Below are 16,308 nucleotides of genomic sequence, written 5' to 3' on the forward strand. Positions count from 1 at the left end.
GTCTATATCTTCCTTGTTTTTTCGCTCTGCCTGTCTGCTCTCGAGCTTTCTCTTTCTTGTGACCCAGCACAGTTTCATTATAAACTGCTCTATTTGATAAGTGGTTTTTAAGTCTTTTAAAAAATTTAGTAATGTTGCCTCACTTCTATTGTTGCTTTAGGGAAACTGGCCTCAGGAACGGAAACCTTTCAGTCAGAAGGAAGCATAAAGCCTTTAGTTGAGAGAATTGCTGTATTCCAGAGGCAATTGGTCTCTATTCAGCCAGGGTTGTTTCCCTCCTGAGCAGTAAACTGTTTAGACCAGGAGCCATAGTCTGCTTCTAGAAAGATCTAGCTGGTACGCACGCTATGCAACACCTCTAAGTGATAAGGAGCATAGCCCGCATCACTTGGGGGAGAGGAAGCAAGAGTTGTATTATAGCCACGCTTATCTTAAAGAGCTGAATCCTGTTCCGTTCTGCAGAGATTCTAGAGCATGGACTGCTGACTTCTGCGTGCAGACTTTGGTGGCTGTGAAGCCCCCTGGTAAATGCAGCTCCGCCCCGGTGCAGGGAGAGCAGAACACGGGCTTCTGATTGTTCTGCTTTTGTTTTGCAATTCCTTCTTGGCTCTTCATGCGATTTTAGTTTGAAGTATTGACTAATACACAGTTTAATAACACATTTTTACTAGAATTGCCCTTCTCAGGAAAGTAGTGCTTCATTTTCCTAAAGGAGACAACCCAATGTAAACGTTCCTGTGTTTTAATGTTTTGTCTTTTCATTAGTTTGCTGAACGTGCTGATGTTAATATCCTCTATTGTGTTCCAAAGCCTTGACTTGACTTGATACTGCCACCTATTTTAGTTTTTAATCTCTGAAGAAATCTCTACCAGAACTGTTTTCTTTTCTTCTTTTTTTTAATTTGGTTGTCTATAACTGCCGTGTTTGACTGTTCTTCAAGAAATAGCTGATGGTGCTCATGTGTGAAACCTCAGGGGTAAAGGGACAGTGAGTGCCAGCTATTTATTTCACAGCTTTTGTCTACTTGAGTCACAATTTAAGGTTGAATGAAGTGCTGTCCTTGCTTTTCCTGGAATATACTTTTAGCTTGAAAGTGAACTTGGAAAGAGAAGAGAGATTATATTTAATCTTTCTTTCCAGCTGTTGGAGAGATTGATTGAAATTGTTTCTATATTTGAAAACAAGAAACAGAACATTATACGGACAGAAGAAGAGCATGCATCATGTCGGGATCCTGAGCGTGTTATGCAAACATATACCATGGGCCTCAGATCCATAAGGAAAACACTAAAAAATACACACAGGGTGAATTTCATTTGTTTATTTACTTTTGGAAAGACAGTGAGCATGGAATTTTGTATGTTTAAAACTTAATCCTGGGCCGAGCCCGTGGCGCACTCGGGAGAGTGCGGTGCTGGGAGCGCAGCGACGCTCCCGCCGCGGGTTCGGATCCTATATAAGAATGGCCGGTGCACTCACTGGCTGAGTGCCGGTCACGAAAAAGACAAAAAAAAAAAAAAAAAAAACAACTTAATCCTTATCCAGTAATTGAAACTGAGAATTGAAGGAAAGGATAGGAACATTTCAAGTTTTGATATATTTTACACACTGTGGCATGGTTCAGTTGAGTCGATTAGACATTTCTTATTTTCTGTGGGTAATCCAGTATCAGGGTGTGTGTAAATAGCATCAGTCATTACAGTTACAGATACTTAGAGGTAAAATTACAGTTTTACAGATACTTAGAGGTAAATTAAATGGTTGGTCCAACAGCAGTGCACAACATAACCTACCAGTCGATGGCATATGGAAGATATCAGGTCCCTCCGAAGACATCCAGTACCGCAATGTGGTTTCTCTCAATTCCTTATGAATGATAAGCCACTGATCCCAAGCAAGTGCAAAACTTCTCAGACACCTGCATTCTTTGTAGGAATTAGGGGACAGTAAATATATTTCTTTTATATAGGCAATTTTTAATTAGTTAATTATATTTTCATTTCAAGATTATTCTAGATTTTGAAAGTAGGAATTAGAGTTTAATAAAGTGTGCTGCATCATGTATGTCTAATATTACAACTATTCTGACATCTGAGTTTGAAATTTCTCAAAGTTCCACTATTAAAGATAGCAAAAAATATTTGTAGGTTTGCCCCTAACCTTAGTGACCTGACATTTTCAAAGGGCAAATGAGTACTCTTCAGACTTTTAATACCACTGTCATAATACTGGGGTAGATGGAACTTAGGGCTGATACTGACTGATTTCTCAGGTTCCTTTAGGTTATTTCCCTTATGCACAAACTGGCCCATTGTAGAGACCTCCTTACCCATCTGTTAATGAGGATCAGTTCTGTTTAAAGTGAATAAACACCTTTGGCTGTTCAGAAATGGCATAATCATACTAAGAACCATGTGTGAATTCACTTCGAAGTGCTTTTTTGCTGTTTCAGTTCATCAAAGACAAGCTCTCAAAGCCTGAGTATCTCAAAAGTTGGAAGGAGGCTTAGAGGTCTGATTCTGCCACAAATATAAGGGGACCTGTCTTGTGATTAAACTTGTAAATAAAACCTATTAAAACAGTGCTTCTGAAACTTCAGTATGCATGTGAATCACTAGGGATCTTGTTAGAACTGCAGATTCTGAGGGCTGAGAATATGCATTCCTAAAAAGATTCCAATCTTGTTGGTCCCCAGATCACACTCTGAGAAACAGTCTTAGAAAGTAGCTGTGAGATACCCAATCCCCTCCAACTCCTGAATCAGGAACTCTCCTTTTATACTTTCTCCCTTACAGGTGTTTTGTTGGCCAACAATATTTTCCTTTTTGGGTACAGCAATGAAAATACTGACACAAATGATTACCTTTCTGGGATTGCTAATATTAAGATTTACTGGAAAACCTTTTCAAATAACCACTTAAAACTTCTTGACTTCCTAGTTCCCATCATATCCCCAGTGTCTAAGTGGCTCCTGGCACAAACTGGATCCTCAGTAAATATCTGCAGAATGAGGTCATGAATGGATGAATATATAATGTCCAGACTTTGGAATATTATCGTACTATTCATTTTTGGTTTTCACTGTCAAAGTTTTTATAGTAGTCCAGGGAACCCATCAGGAAACTATATAATTCTCTCTGTATAGGTGTGGAGTGTGTATGCTGAAACCTGATTCTTGCTTGCATATGGGTTGTCACATTGACACTTGATATATTTTCAGCGCTTCTGCTTAAATTTAGTTAACCATGTTAGGTAACTGCATTATCATAGCTAACAGCTTAAAGGCAGTATGGAAAGTTTACTTCTGAGATGGAAACTCGATGATCTTCAGAAAGGTTATGACACATTTCTGTTCTTTTATGGTGAAGATGTTCCCACTCTTCCTCTTTAGGAAGTTTTGATAGCAAAAGTCCCAAATTTGCTGTTTTTCATGTTCTGTCTTCTCTGCACAATTGTGTCTTAACACCATCCTTTGTAATTTTATCGTCTACAGTTCCTTTCATGCTGTTATATCAATTACCTCATTGTACTGCAGTTTCTTACTTGCTCTTTTACCCTCTGACAATCACTCCATTGAAGTCAAATATATGTATTTGTATATGTCCAGGTGTGCCTAGTATGGTGGTGGCCCCAACAGCAGTAAATGTTGACTGGAAAAATGCATGAATGGTTTCAGCATTTGGGGAGCGAGAAGACCAAACCAGGCAGAAGAACATATGTCAGGCTGTTTTCCGGAGAAGGTGATGGCAATCATTTGGTTTGACATTATGTCTTGTCTAATCAAGTCTGATTAAGACTACCCCACTATTTTAGAGTTGTAAATTAATGCTCCATAAGATGGTGTTGCTGTGTAAGCAATAAATTGTGCAGATACAGAGTATTCTAACTTAATTCATCCTTAACGAAAGAACTTGGTGAGGACATAGAAGTGACTAGAATTGCATCTATTATGTTGAAAAGTAAATTGGTATATTCAAAAAAGACTTACTGATCAAGAATGAATAAAACTGGTTACCTGCTTTCAAGGGGCACTGAGGCACAGACCAATGCTAAACAGACTGTGTGGAGACTGCCATGGAGAAGCAAGCACAGTGCTGTGAGAACCCAAAGGGAATAGGCCTGGATTCCAGCTGGAGGGAGTCCAGGCTAACTATTTGGACAGAAATATTTTTTTACATAGATTCCATTTCTCTCGCCGTCTTAAGCAGAATCAGTCTTCCACAGGCAGTCTGACCTCTTTGTGGTCATTCAGAGGAACACTGGTTTTTGGGCTCAGTCGCTGAAAGCCGCGGTCCCTGTACTGCATTGGCCAGACTCTTCTGGACTTTTGTGTCTGCTCAGGGTTCCTTTGTGCCTCTTTGATGGGTGTCTTGCAGCTGTCAGTGTGATTGCCTGCCCATTCTCTTTCCTCAGCCTGGTTTGTTATGGTCTGTAACACAGATAAAGGGAAAGTGAAATGGCATGAGCTTTGAGCATCTGGAGGCATTTTTATGGGAGTGAGGCATAAAGATCATTTAGGCATTAACAGCCATTTTTATCATATAAAGCCATGTGTACTTCCTGATATGTATAATGACAGCTATCTTTTGTTAAGCACCTATCAAGTGCCTGGCATCTTGGCAGTTGCTTTGTAGATATTGTTTGAAATCCTCAGAACAATCCTAGAAGGTGGATGGTGTTATACCCATTTAATAGAAGACAAAACTGATGTTTAGAGAGATTGCTTAACTTTCCCTGGGTCTCGTAGTGGTAAATAGCAGAGCCTGATTCTGCCCCAATCTGTTTGACTCAAAAGCTTATGTCCTTTCGGCTGGCCCGTTCTGCCTCTTTGTAGGTGGTGTTGAGTGTCCTGTGCCAAGCTTGGGGATGCATAGCCGAGGGGACCCCGTTACTGCCCTCACAGAGCTTTGCCTGGGGACTGGGCATTTGAGGGCCGGGTGATCCCAGTAGGGGAGGTTATCACTACTTTATTGTGTGTGGTAGAGATTGTTCCAGTGGTGATTGCCCTTTTTTCCGTCTTCTGCAGTATTTGCTTCTCTTCAGGAGTCCACCCTAAAGATAAGTAGGGGAAGAAGGTTTGTCACAATCTCAGTTATTCATTCATCTGTGCTGGGTACCATTGGGGAAACAGTAAAAGGCATCTTCACTAAAGGAGTTAACATACATACTTTTACATCTAGACTATTTGAAGCAGTAAAGAACTATATATTACGCCTGGCACATGTATACTGAATAGTAAATGGATATGGTTTTGACTCTGCTATAATTTGAAACAACTCCAAGAGTTTTTCAATTTAACATCTCCATTGACTTACACCAACTCTGGCTTTTACAACAGTCTGGCTGGTTGCCAGGTATCACAAACGATTTGGAAATTTTCTCAAACAAAGTTAATTTTAATTCATTTCTAAATATGTGCCATAAAAAGAACTTCAAAAGAATCAAACTTAGACTAATTCAGGGCTTAAGGGGCATTAAAGTTTGTGTTGGAAAACAAAGTGATGATAGAATGGTGGAACTCCAAAAAGAGTGCGAAATTAACTCTTGCATAAAAGATTTTGCTGCAAATTTAAATAACTAGAGATTAGCGTGGTGTTCATATCTTTATTATGCTTCTGTGCTGTGGTGGTGATTCTGTCAAAGGGTGTTCCATTCCTCGAATAAAGTTAAGTGTACGTTTTTAAAAAAACAATATCTCATCAGTAATCATATTTACTTAAACATTATTTAACTGCCTCTTTTGTACATAATATTGAACCTGTGCTGTTTGCTGTGAGTACTTTTGTTTCTGTGTTTGATCCCTTTCTGGGGAACATTGACATTACAGGGACTTTTGCAGAGTCCTAAACTTTTCGTGCCAACTTCTGCCATCTTCACTAGAAGAGTAGATTAGAAAGTGATGTGGAGAGTAATTTGTTTAGTAAATAGCCTGACATTCAAGGAGTCCATCACTCTAACAGAACACGTTGTATTTTTCCAGTGTATAAGTTCTTCCTGGTGAGGGTAAATCAGACTTTATTAAGCCTTGCTTAACACTTTTAGGGCAAAGAGTACGAAGTGTTGAATTTGCACCTGTAAGGATTTGATGCTAGTTATGATAGTGCCTCACTCAAGCTTGCAGAATATTGAGAGAAACTGCACGCAGCTCTCCTTTATTTTCCGGTGACCGAATGACTTTCCTTTCTAATAAAATTCATTTCTTAGTTTGTTGTGCTGTATATTGGTTTAAGATCCCAAAGCTGCCCCAGGACTGTGATGGCCAGTATCTGTTTATTAACACCTGCTACATTTTTAAGATTCATCTGTTATTTGACCAACATGAACACCTTCTGTGCATCAGTCACAGTTCTAGGAGTTGGGGGTACATTGTTTAAAAAGTTAGTAACAGAGTCCCTGCTTTTGGCATACATTGTCTCACTGGGGAGACACATAAAAGGGTAGGGGGGAGACAATGTGGGATGTGGGAAGAGCTGAGAGCTCACAGGGAAGGGTCGGGATCATGGAAGCTTCTAGAAACCAGATGCTTTGAGCTGAGTCTAGAGGTCAGGTGGACCTGGCAGGGAGAGCATTCAAAAAAGCTTTTGCATCCATTCGCTTCCCTTCCATCTTTATTTCTCTCCCTTTTCCTCTGGCTGCTTCCAGCTTCTGCAGCCTCCACAGCTGCTCAGCTCACCAGCTTCCCTTTACCTCATTTCTCTCCGGCTCCTTTTGTTGCTCTTCAGGGCTTTTCTCCACTGGGACTCCACGCATGGACCCTTCCACCCCAAGGACAGCAGTGTGAGCGAGCACCCTGGGAGTAAAACACATTTCCTCGAGTGGATTGGAAGTCATCACTGCGTTTCTGAAGACATTTAGCCACAGATTTAATTCAAAATCCTGTTGGTAGGTGGCGATTGAAATAGTTTAGGGGGGTGGGGACTAGCAAGAGGTGGGAGGAAAGTCACTCAGTAGTGTCCATATCCTAGCGTTTGTCCTGCTGATTCCAGAAACTGCTACCACGGTCAGGAGAAGCAAGTTCCCTGCACAGATGTTGACATCCAAAATAAAATGCAGCTTCAACAGACATGCAGTGGAAATTGAGTCGGAGATGTTACAAATATCACTGAATGTGCTCCAGTGCTCTTCCTGAGTTTTTGTTCACTAAAACTCTGTTACTTTCAAGCAGAGGAAATCAAAATGGGATGACTCCCCCTTTTTCTAAAAGAAATGATTCTCCTTCTTCCCCTCGCTCGAGGAACCCTTGATCTGGAATAAATTTACTGGCATCAAGTGTTGTGCTGTCAGTATCTTCTCACTCATCTAGATAAGACCCTGGCTGACTGACAGAGCCAACATGTGAAAGCCTTTGCCAATGGTAAAGTGGCATGAAAACTTCAGTTATTAGTTATTAGTTGTTTTTGTATCTGTGATACCAGCGGATGCTTTGAGTCCTGTAGCTCTCCATCGCTGTTTGACATCGAGGAGAGGTCTCCTTCCTTGTCTCCAGTTGTAGAGAAAATGCTGAGGCTGACATGCCTGTCACCATCTTAAACTCGGAGCATCAGAGCTAAAGGCAGCATTGACAGTATCAGCACCTCACCTCACTCCTGTGACCCAGGAACACCCACCCCATCCGTTCTACAGGCCATGCTTCTTGCTTAGGACCTTAGCACCTGGCCAGCCGGGCTTTGAACTGGCCTGTTCTTTGCGTGCAAGGTGGTGGCCTCGGCCATCTAAAGGACTATTGTAATGCCAGTGGTCGGGGCTCCCCAGTGCCTCACACACCCTGTCTTTGGTCTTCTTGACAGAATGTGTTCATGTCCAGCTTCTAATAATGTGTGGTTGAGTTGGAGGGAAGAGAAATACCATAAAATTCAGTGAGTCCAAGATTTTTGGCCTTAAGCATACCACATAGGTAGCCCCCTGATCTGGAGAGCCGTGGCAGGTTTGGGTTTCCGTGTCCTCGGGCACTGCTTCTGATAAATGTACCCCTGATCCTTGCTGCCTCCCAAAGACATGTCTTTTTGTGAGCCTATCTCCGGCACTGCAGAACCAGAGCCAGCAGCCAGGAGTCAGCTAATGCTCAGAAAGGATACAAGTCTGGCTGCTGCATTTCCTGTCTTGTAGATTGATGATCTTTGGCTGTTTTGCTGATGTCATTGTACATCTGTTTTCTTGGAGTGAGTATAACAGGGAGGGAGAATGGTTAATCTAGCAAGAACTCATTATACTGTGAATGGTGATGGTAGGCTCCGGTTTTATTCCTATTTGATTTGCTTGCTTCATTGCGGAAAACAAATGATCATGTCACCCAAAGATAATTTCACTTTCCCTTTGATGTACAAATAACCAGCCTCCCACGTTTCACTTATTTCTGCCACTGCTGGAATGGTTGATTTTAAAAAAAACACATTGTTATGCTGCTTTCCTATATCATGATTTTCACTATTGGGTAGGAAATGAAAATCAGTAAAATATGTATATATTTTTTTAAGAAACAAAAGACCCTTAACTACAAATGCCCATTAGAAACCAGCACCCATTAAAGTGAGACAGAGGAGCTGATGAAATCAAACCAAACTAAGCAACAGGGAGGAGGACCAGTCTGTATTTGATTTCTTGGAGATAAGGATTCAGCTTTTATTAATTCATTAAAACAAAACATTAAAATGTCCCCTTCTTTCCTTCTTGTCTTCATCTGGTAGAAGGTGCCTAGTCGTGGGTACATTTGTTCATTTCCATTAAAAATATGTATTCAGCCTACAGCATGTAAAACATGTGAGATATTGGTTGCTAGAGAGTTATAGATGCTGCCTCATTTGGCTTTCCCAAAGGTGAATGCCTAATTGACAACTTTGTGGCCTCTGGTCCCAAGTAATATGCATACTTCCTATTTATGCTCCTTGACACTCAGGTTTTTGGAGCCTGGCAAAAAGTCTCCTGTGTTTTGTGATCTTTCCATTGTTGACCAATATTGACTTGTAACAACCAAGCCCGGTTTGAACAGTGGGTTTAGAGGCCCATGTCTTGGAGGTCTGGAGATCCTTGGCAGTTGAGGGCACAGATGAGGAGAAGGTCTCTTGACATTCTGTTGCTAGGTTACTGAACCCTGAATTACTAATCTTGAACACAGCATATGTGTCCTAAGATTGTTATTTATGGTTGAAAGCAGCTGCTGTACATATTTTTGGGGGGGAATACAGTGAGATATAAAATAAATAAATAGTTAGACACAGTACATCAAGACATAATTATAAGGAAATGTTTATGACACACCAGGTAAGAGATTGATTCTACCTCCTCTCTATGCAACATGGGGAGAATTATTGTGTTTATGTTCAGGGAGTTGTTGGATAGACCTTTGTAGAGCCATGGTGTTAACTCAGTCATGAACTAGACCTTGTAGTAAAAGTCAATTGATGCAGTTTTGGATGCTGCAGGCCAGCTCTCCTGATCTAGGGGGAGGAAGGGGGTGTGTGTTAATTTGGGGCATATGAGTATGTTTTTTCTTTCTTTTCCTTTTTATTCCTTTTCTACTAATTTTTATCTTCTATTCACAATTTTTTATCACAGACAAAAGTTTCTATTTAAAAATAACCTTTATTCAGAGAGTAATTTTACCAAATTATGCTGTAATTATACTATCAACATTTGACCTTTTTAAGCAGCCTCTAATAATCAGAAATTTTCAGCTGAACTTTTGGTCAAAGTTTTTTTGTTTTTTTAAAAAAAAATAATTCCCATAGTTCTCACATCCTGCACACTTTGCTTTCTAGCCAGCATGTCAGGTAACAAATGTTTATTAACCTCTTACTTTGTGCAAAAAATTGCCCAGGATCAAAGAAACCAAAAGCATGATTTGCCTTGAAAATTTTATAAATGAATTAGGACACCAAGACAAAAATGCACAAAAGTTACCAATATATATCATCAACACAGATGTCCCAAGGCTGTGCATATAATTATTTCCTAAATGAGGGATAAATGCTAACTTCATAGGGAGGGGGGCTCCCTTTGGGCCAATTTAGACTGATATGGAAAGATCACTGCAGACATATAGCCACATGGGTAAGTGATGAAGGGACCATGTATAGACACATGCTGATGACTTTAGAGAAAGGGAAGATCTGTGTGGCCTGGAGAAAGGTTTTGTGGAGGTGATAAGACTTGTTCTGCACCATGAAGGATGGGTGGAATTTGAATAACAGGCAGAGATTAAGGGGGATGGCTTTCTACTGAAGGGGAAGACTGTGAGCAGGGGCAGTTAGAGTTAGAAAATGAAAATACATTCAGGGGTTAGTAGCAGACAAAACTGGCTGGAGCCAAGTGCCTATAGAGAGCTATTTGGGATTGGAGATGTAGGTGGAAAGCCTTGAATTCCATGGGAAGGAGTTTCCACTTACTTCTGGAGGATTCATTTATTTTTTTTTTATTGAGCACATATTCTGAGCTAAGCCCTGTTAGAAGCTGGAACAAGAAACACAGTCTGTGTCTCTCAAGGAGCTTGCACTCTAGAGTTGTGGAAGTGATAGGTAAGTAGGAATGACGGATATCCTGCGCTATGATGAGGGCCATGAGGGGTAATTATCAGGTACGCTGGGACCTTGTGGGAGGGACAGCTTACACAGACCAGAGTTAGCCAGGCAAAATTGAGGAAGGAGAACGTTCTAGGCAGGGTGGTGTAGCAGGTGCAGAGGTGGAAAGACAGAGACAGCCACTGGTGAGCTCTTTGAAGAGGATTTGTTGAGTTCCTGCTCTCTGCCTAGCAGAGCACTCATCATAGCAGGGGAGACAAATAGAGAGGGTTTCTGCCCTCAAAGCACTTAGCATCTATTTTAAGAGCGATGTATAAGAAACACCAAATAATTGACTGAGTTAGAGTTTAGGAAAGAGAGAAAATTGAGGGCAGGCATGGAACGATGGGAAGGCTTCTTCCTGGAAAATAAAAGGCTTAAGCGGAAGTGAAGAGGTGGGACTGTGCAAGCCACCTGATGGGATGGAGAGGATGCCAGTTACCTTGGAGCAGTAGGAAGAGGTGACAGTGGGGAAGCAGGACTGGGTCCTGGGGGACCCCTAGAAAGTTGCCTGAAGTCCTCAGCTTCCAGTTTTCTCATCTGTAAGATTAGGAACCTTGGCCTCAGGTGTCCCTGAAGACAGGTGAAGCTTGAAAATCCAGGCATCTCAGGCTTTACCTCAGGGCATTAGTGAATTGTGGAGGATTTCAGGACAGGGGAAGGACCCAACAGAATCAGTGAATTAAGAATCTTATTTGTTTTGTTGTAGAAAATTAATGGGATAATTATGAATTTATGAGAATAAAATTTTTTACCGCAAATTTTAATCATTTGTGATGCTTTTAAAACTGCTAGAAGGACTATCCCAGTGCCCACTGGACATGACTAAGTTTTTTCCTCTCTCAGAGAAGAATTAAACAAACCAACAAAAAATATGGCATAGAAAAAGTCAATGAATAAGTGAGAGGTTTGGGGACTGGGTCCAGAAAATGATCTACAAATACAAATTTTAATGTGGATCCAAAAATTCTTTAAAATTTTCAGAGAGATCCTAGGATTAGAAAATGTGTCTTTTATTTTTGCAGGCCTGTTCCTGGGGTGGTAATGGCAGTGATGTAATAGGTGATGGCAGATGACAATCCTCCCAGATACAGCAATAATAAGCAGTTTGCCAGATGTACCTTTGTCATATGCAGGAATGTAACCACCACAGCTAGGCCACCCATGGGTGATCTCACAAAGACAGCTGGGGCAAAGGCCTCCTTAGGATAGAATGTGGTCAAATCCTCACTTTCACCTATTTCTGCTCTACCTTTTTTAGGTAAAAGGGTTTATCATCAAGCCACACATTTAGTACTCTATTCAGATAGGCTTGCAACTTTCATGTCTCAGACTAGAACTGAATGTGGTCTGCTAGAGAGCGTTAACCCCCCGGGGGTGCTGCCTGATGCCTGTTGAGGGTGAGCTGCGGTCTCCTGTCAGCCCCAGTCGTGGTCCTCCTGCCCATGTTGTCCAGTTCTCCTGAGCTTGCCACTCTGGTCTCTTTCTCTAAGAACCTTTCGCTGAACACGTAGGAAAGAACTCCATGTTCACTTATTATGCTACTTCAAATGGGGAATGTTGAACTGATTTAAAAGAGTAGGCTACAATTTTTGGTAACATTTACAAGGTCATCATAGTTCATAATCTGCAACGTATATGATCTTTCAGAGTGCTAGGGAAGACCATCTTGCCCTCACTTTTATGTTATTGTTATCTCACACTCCAAAAAACATCCCAGAAATGATGGTACATTCAGAGGAAAGACTTCAGAGTCATGAGTGAACTCGTCAGGGGCCGGAGAATGCTGGAACATTCATACATACATACAAAGTATATACAAAGTGACTTTGCTTTTTCATCCTGCTGTATCTGTCCTCTCAGCTTCTTACTCTTTGGTTTCTTTTAGTAGATGATTGCACAGAATGTGTTTGGGGCCGAGCACTACAAAATCAATGAAGTTCCCAAAAGTCTTGTGCATTTCTTGAAAGCAGTATGAGACCTGAGGTGTCTTTTTTTTTTTTTTTAACTCAGTAGGTTAAAGAAGCACTGACTTGTGCTTCCTGAAAGTGATGTTTATAATTTCAATTTGTTTGGCCTTCTAGGGACATCAACCTTAAATAGTTCTTTGTTATGGAAAGCTAATCAAAGATTTGAATTTCATCAAAAACAAGCAAATAAACAAAAACCTTGGTTCTTCAGGTGCGTGAGTATTAAAAGCACTGCCAAACCTCTCTAGATTCTAGTTGAAAGTGAGGAAATGCACACCAAGGTCTAGCTGTCTGATCCATTTTGGAATCTCCATTCCTTAGTGGAATGTTGAGAACTAAGCAATTCCCCAAAAATGAGTGTTGAAATCAATAGATAGCACAATTTTCTAGGGCATATTAGGGCCAACCGTACAAGTGCCAAAAGCCTTCAAAATTGCGTTATGTTGGTATTGTATTACTTATTACTCCCTTTCTGTCTTTTAGGGAGTATATACTGAACATACTTTTAAATCGTTTATGATGGCTGAGATAGACATTTTTAACTTTAGTTATCAGTGGACTAAAGAAATCACTGTCCATGCAGGTGATCTAGGACATGGGGCTGAGGGAAACTCCCTTCTTTAAGAAGTACCCCACACCTCTTTGTGAAAAAAGATTTCTAAGGGAATTTATCCATTCAGCATGTATTGCAGACCCTACTGTGTGCCTGACAGTATGCCATAGGGAATATAGAGAGGAATGATTAGGACATGGTCATGACCTTGAAGATCTGCCTGGCAAAAGACACAGACACATAAATGTGTAATAGTAGGAAGAAGGAGCTGCATACTCATCAAGGCTGTGCCAGAGCTTGGGAGAGCTCACTAACCTTCAACTTGTCCTCACACAGCCTTTGCCTTTGCAGCCCTAGGATGTGCTACACAGAGGTTGACCTTCCCCACCCCAGTGCATCAAAAACACCTGGCACTTCTCAGGCCGTCTTTGCAAGTGCTGCACATAGCCCACGTGCTTCTCCTGCTGCAGAATTGCTGTCTCTTGCTTTCTGGTGTGTTTGGTCTGCCTGTTTATCTTTGGGGCAGTTCCTAAGAACTACCAAGCTGCCAAAATTAACCTCTTATCTCTCTTTTCATCTCTTCTTTCTAAGTCTCTTTTGCCTCTGTCCCTCTTATCTTAAAATTCATCACCATTCCATTAAGTAATAATGATGACAGTGATGTAATGACAGTAGCCATCTCTGTGCCTGGGATTGTCCTAAGGGCTTTACATATATTATCTCATTTAGTCCTCAAAATTCATCAGGTCTTATCCTATTTTGTAAATGAGGAACTAAGGCGCTGTGAAGTAAGTGACTTGCCCAAAGTTACGCAATTCTTTTCTCTCCATCAGTCACAAAATATTGGATATAATCTTCGCATCTTCAGAACTTTTACAGTGTGTATGTGTATGAGAAAGACAGAGAGACTAAGTTCTTCACCAACAAAGGGGTTTTGTGTTCCCTTTCTCTACGTTTTCAGGGCACTTCCAGACCTTGAGCTGTTCTAGACAGAGGTTGAAGATTCCAGATGACAGAATTTCAGGTTGTCAAGGCTTTCCTCTAGAGACACTTATTTCAACAAGCAGCCCTCTGACCAGCAGATTAGAGGTGGGTTTATTAAGTAACTGGATCATTGCAGACTTTTCTCAGACCTGGAATAGTGAGGCCTGCTGAGATAGACCACAGAGAGAGAGAGAGAGATCTTAGGCCAGAATTTGCACCAATCTCTCATGGATAATTTCACTTATTTTAGTAAGCAGGGGGAAAAAGGAGGAAAGAGGTTATTTTGGGAGGAAAGAGGGATGTGTATTTAGATTTCAGGGGAACACTTTTTCATTTTGTGGGATTCAGATTTTTTCAAAGTATTGTTACATTACTTTATTTAAAATTTTGCTAATTCTGAGAATATTAAATATATTCATACTCAAATATCAGTACCAAATAAGTGCCCAAATAAATACAAGCTGGCTTTTTTTTTGTTCTTAAACTGTTCTCACATTTGCTTCTAATGATTAGCTTAGACAACTAATAATCTTTTACGTCTATTGGTCACGTTTCCTTTTATCTACCACAGTAACCAGATGTGTTCAAGGGACACAGGATCAACGGTGTTTTCTCTTGTCCTTTGGCACCATGAAAGGAACTTACAGGTTTCTAAAGGATGAATCTAGCTACAGTTCTCTGTTGTAGTTTATAGTATCAGAGAGGATTAGCAGGCTCAAAACTGACATGACATCTGTTTCACTGTCTTCCCCACCAGCAGGTGCTTACTAAGGGTCTGCTAAGAGCAGCACATTTTGCTGGATGTTCCTGCATCTCTTGGTGCATAAAATAAAGTTGGGGCAAGCACTAATTTAATTCGCTTGAGATAACTTCTGACTCTCAAGAACATCTCTGATCTTTTGTTTCCCTGCAAGGTATATTAGTCATTGAAATTTTATTTTGCTCTATTACATTTATGATCTGTTAGCCTTATCTGAATGCCAGTCCTTCAAGGGCAGGAATCATTTCTGTTCTTTATAATATATTTCAACATGCAGAGTGCCCGGGATGGTCTTCACTGGCCATTCTGGAAGGATCACGACTTATTTGCTTTGGTTAAAATCAAATTGTGCTTTTTAGTAATTCATACTTATTCTACTTTCTCTTCCTAGTCATTTCTTGATTTTTGTCTCTACCATTCCATCTGTTTTCTTTCATTTTTTCCATTGATTTCTTAGCATCGGTGGTCTGGGTGTGCTTGGGTTAAGCCAGTGGGGCCTCCTGCCAGGAGCCCTCTGGGGAAGCTGATTCCACCAACGCTCTTGAAAAGCTGTGGGTCTGATGGAAAATGTCCTACACCTGGCATAGCAGAGCATGCAGAGAACACTATTATCTTGCGTATATAAGTGCTTTTCAAAGCATTTCATTATCTACTTAGATTTTCAAAACAATCCAAAAACAGAGGGAAAACAGGTGCTGCTATTATTATTTTTAGGGCACTGACAAACAAATCACATGGATTTGGCCCAAGTGACATGTTGAACGAGCAGCACAGCTGTGAAGAAATCTCAGTCATCAGTGTCTTCCTGTAAAAGCACATAGCACAGAAGCCCCCAAATGACACAGGTTGATAACTTCCTGCAAATGCCCATGGTATTCTTGGTCATGGAAGTGGAAGACAAAAGAGGACTCAAAGTCTAGGAATATCTGCCATTGGCCTTGAGCACCGAGGAGGAAATCTGGAAGTGGCAATAACTCCTGCATAGGTTCACACTGCTGGGGATGCTTGACTTTCATCAGGAACTGGTGTTTTCTTCTCTTGCCATCTCAAAATTAGTGTCCCCCATGCATGAACTTATGTGAACATATATGGGTAGCACAAAAGAAGAGTTTTCAGGTGTGCGATAAAGGTGCAAAACTCTTAAATCCTTAGCAAAACTCTTAAATCTTAAATTCCACAAACTTTTTCTTACCAGCTTCCTACAAGAAACACTATTAAAATTAATTTTATTCATTAAAGACAGAATAGAGAAGAGGAAATAGGAGAGTTAATCTTTGTTTATTTTTTCAGCCTATGCACAATTGAAATCAATACCCTTGGTCGAAAGCATCATTGGTTATAATCTTTAGACCTCATAGGCCTTCCTGAGAATGTTGGGGTTTCAGACTTGCAAGTATATCCTCACCGAGTAGGTATTAAAAACAAAGTGTGTAAATACATTGAAGTAGGTAAGACATGGCCTTTTTGTAAGTGGTCATTTTATCCTA

General features: G+C 40.7%; 1 protein-coding gene across 3 annotated transcripts in view; it reads left to right on the forward strand.

The window, feature by feature from the left end:
- C8H1orf21 (chromosome 8 C1orf21 homolog) overlaps window positions 1-16,308 on the forward strand; it is a 223,953-nt gene that overhangs the window by 55,440 nt on the left and 152,205 nt on the right. Inside the window, exon 2 of one of the 3 annotated variants that reach the window (XM_063104089.1) lies at window positions 6,724-6,883. The exons of 1 other annotated variant lie outside the window; for it this stretch is intronic. The gene's annotated coding sequence lies outside the window, so the exon portion shown is untranslated. Of the gene's footprint in view, window positions 1-6,723; window positions 6,884-14,077; window positions 14,167-16,308 lie in introns of those variants that run through there. One more of the 3 variants, XM_063104091.1, reaches the window with a different exon arrangement.

This window comes from Cynocephalus volans, chromosome 8, assembly GCF_027409185.1.
Source record: "Cynocephalus volans isolate mCynVol1 chromosome 8, mCynVol1.pri, whole genome shotgun sequence".
Taxonomy (NCBI): Eukaryota; Metazoa; Chordata; class Mammalia; order Dermoptera; family Cynocephalidae; genus Cynocephalus; species Cynocephalus volans.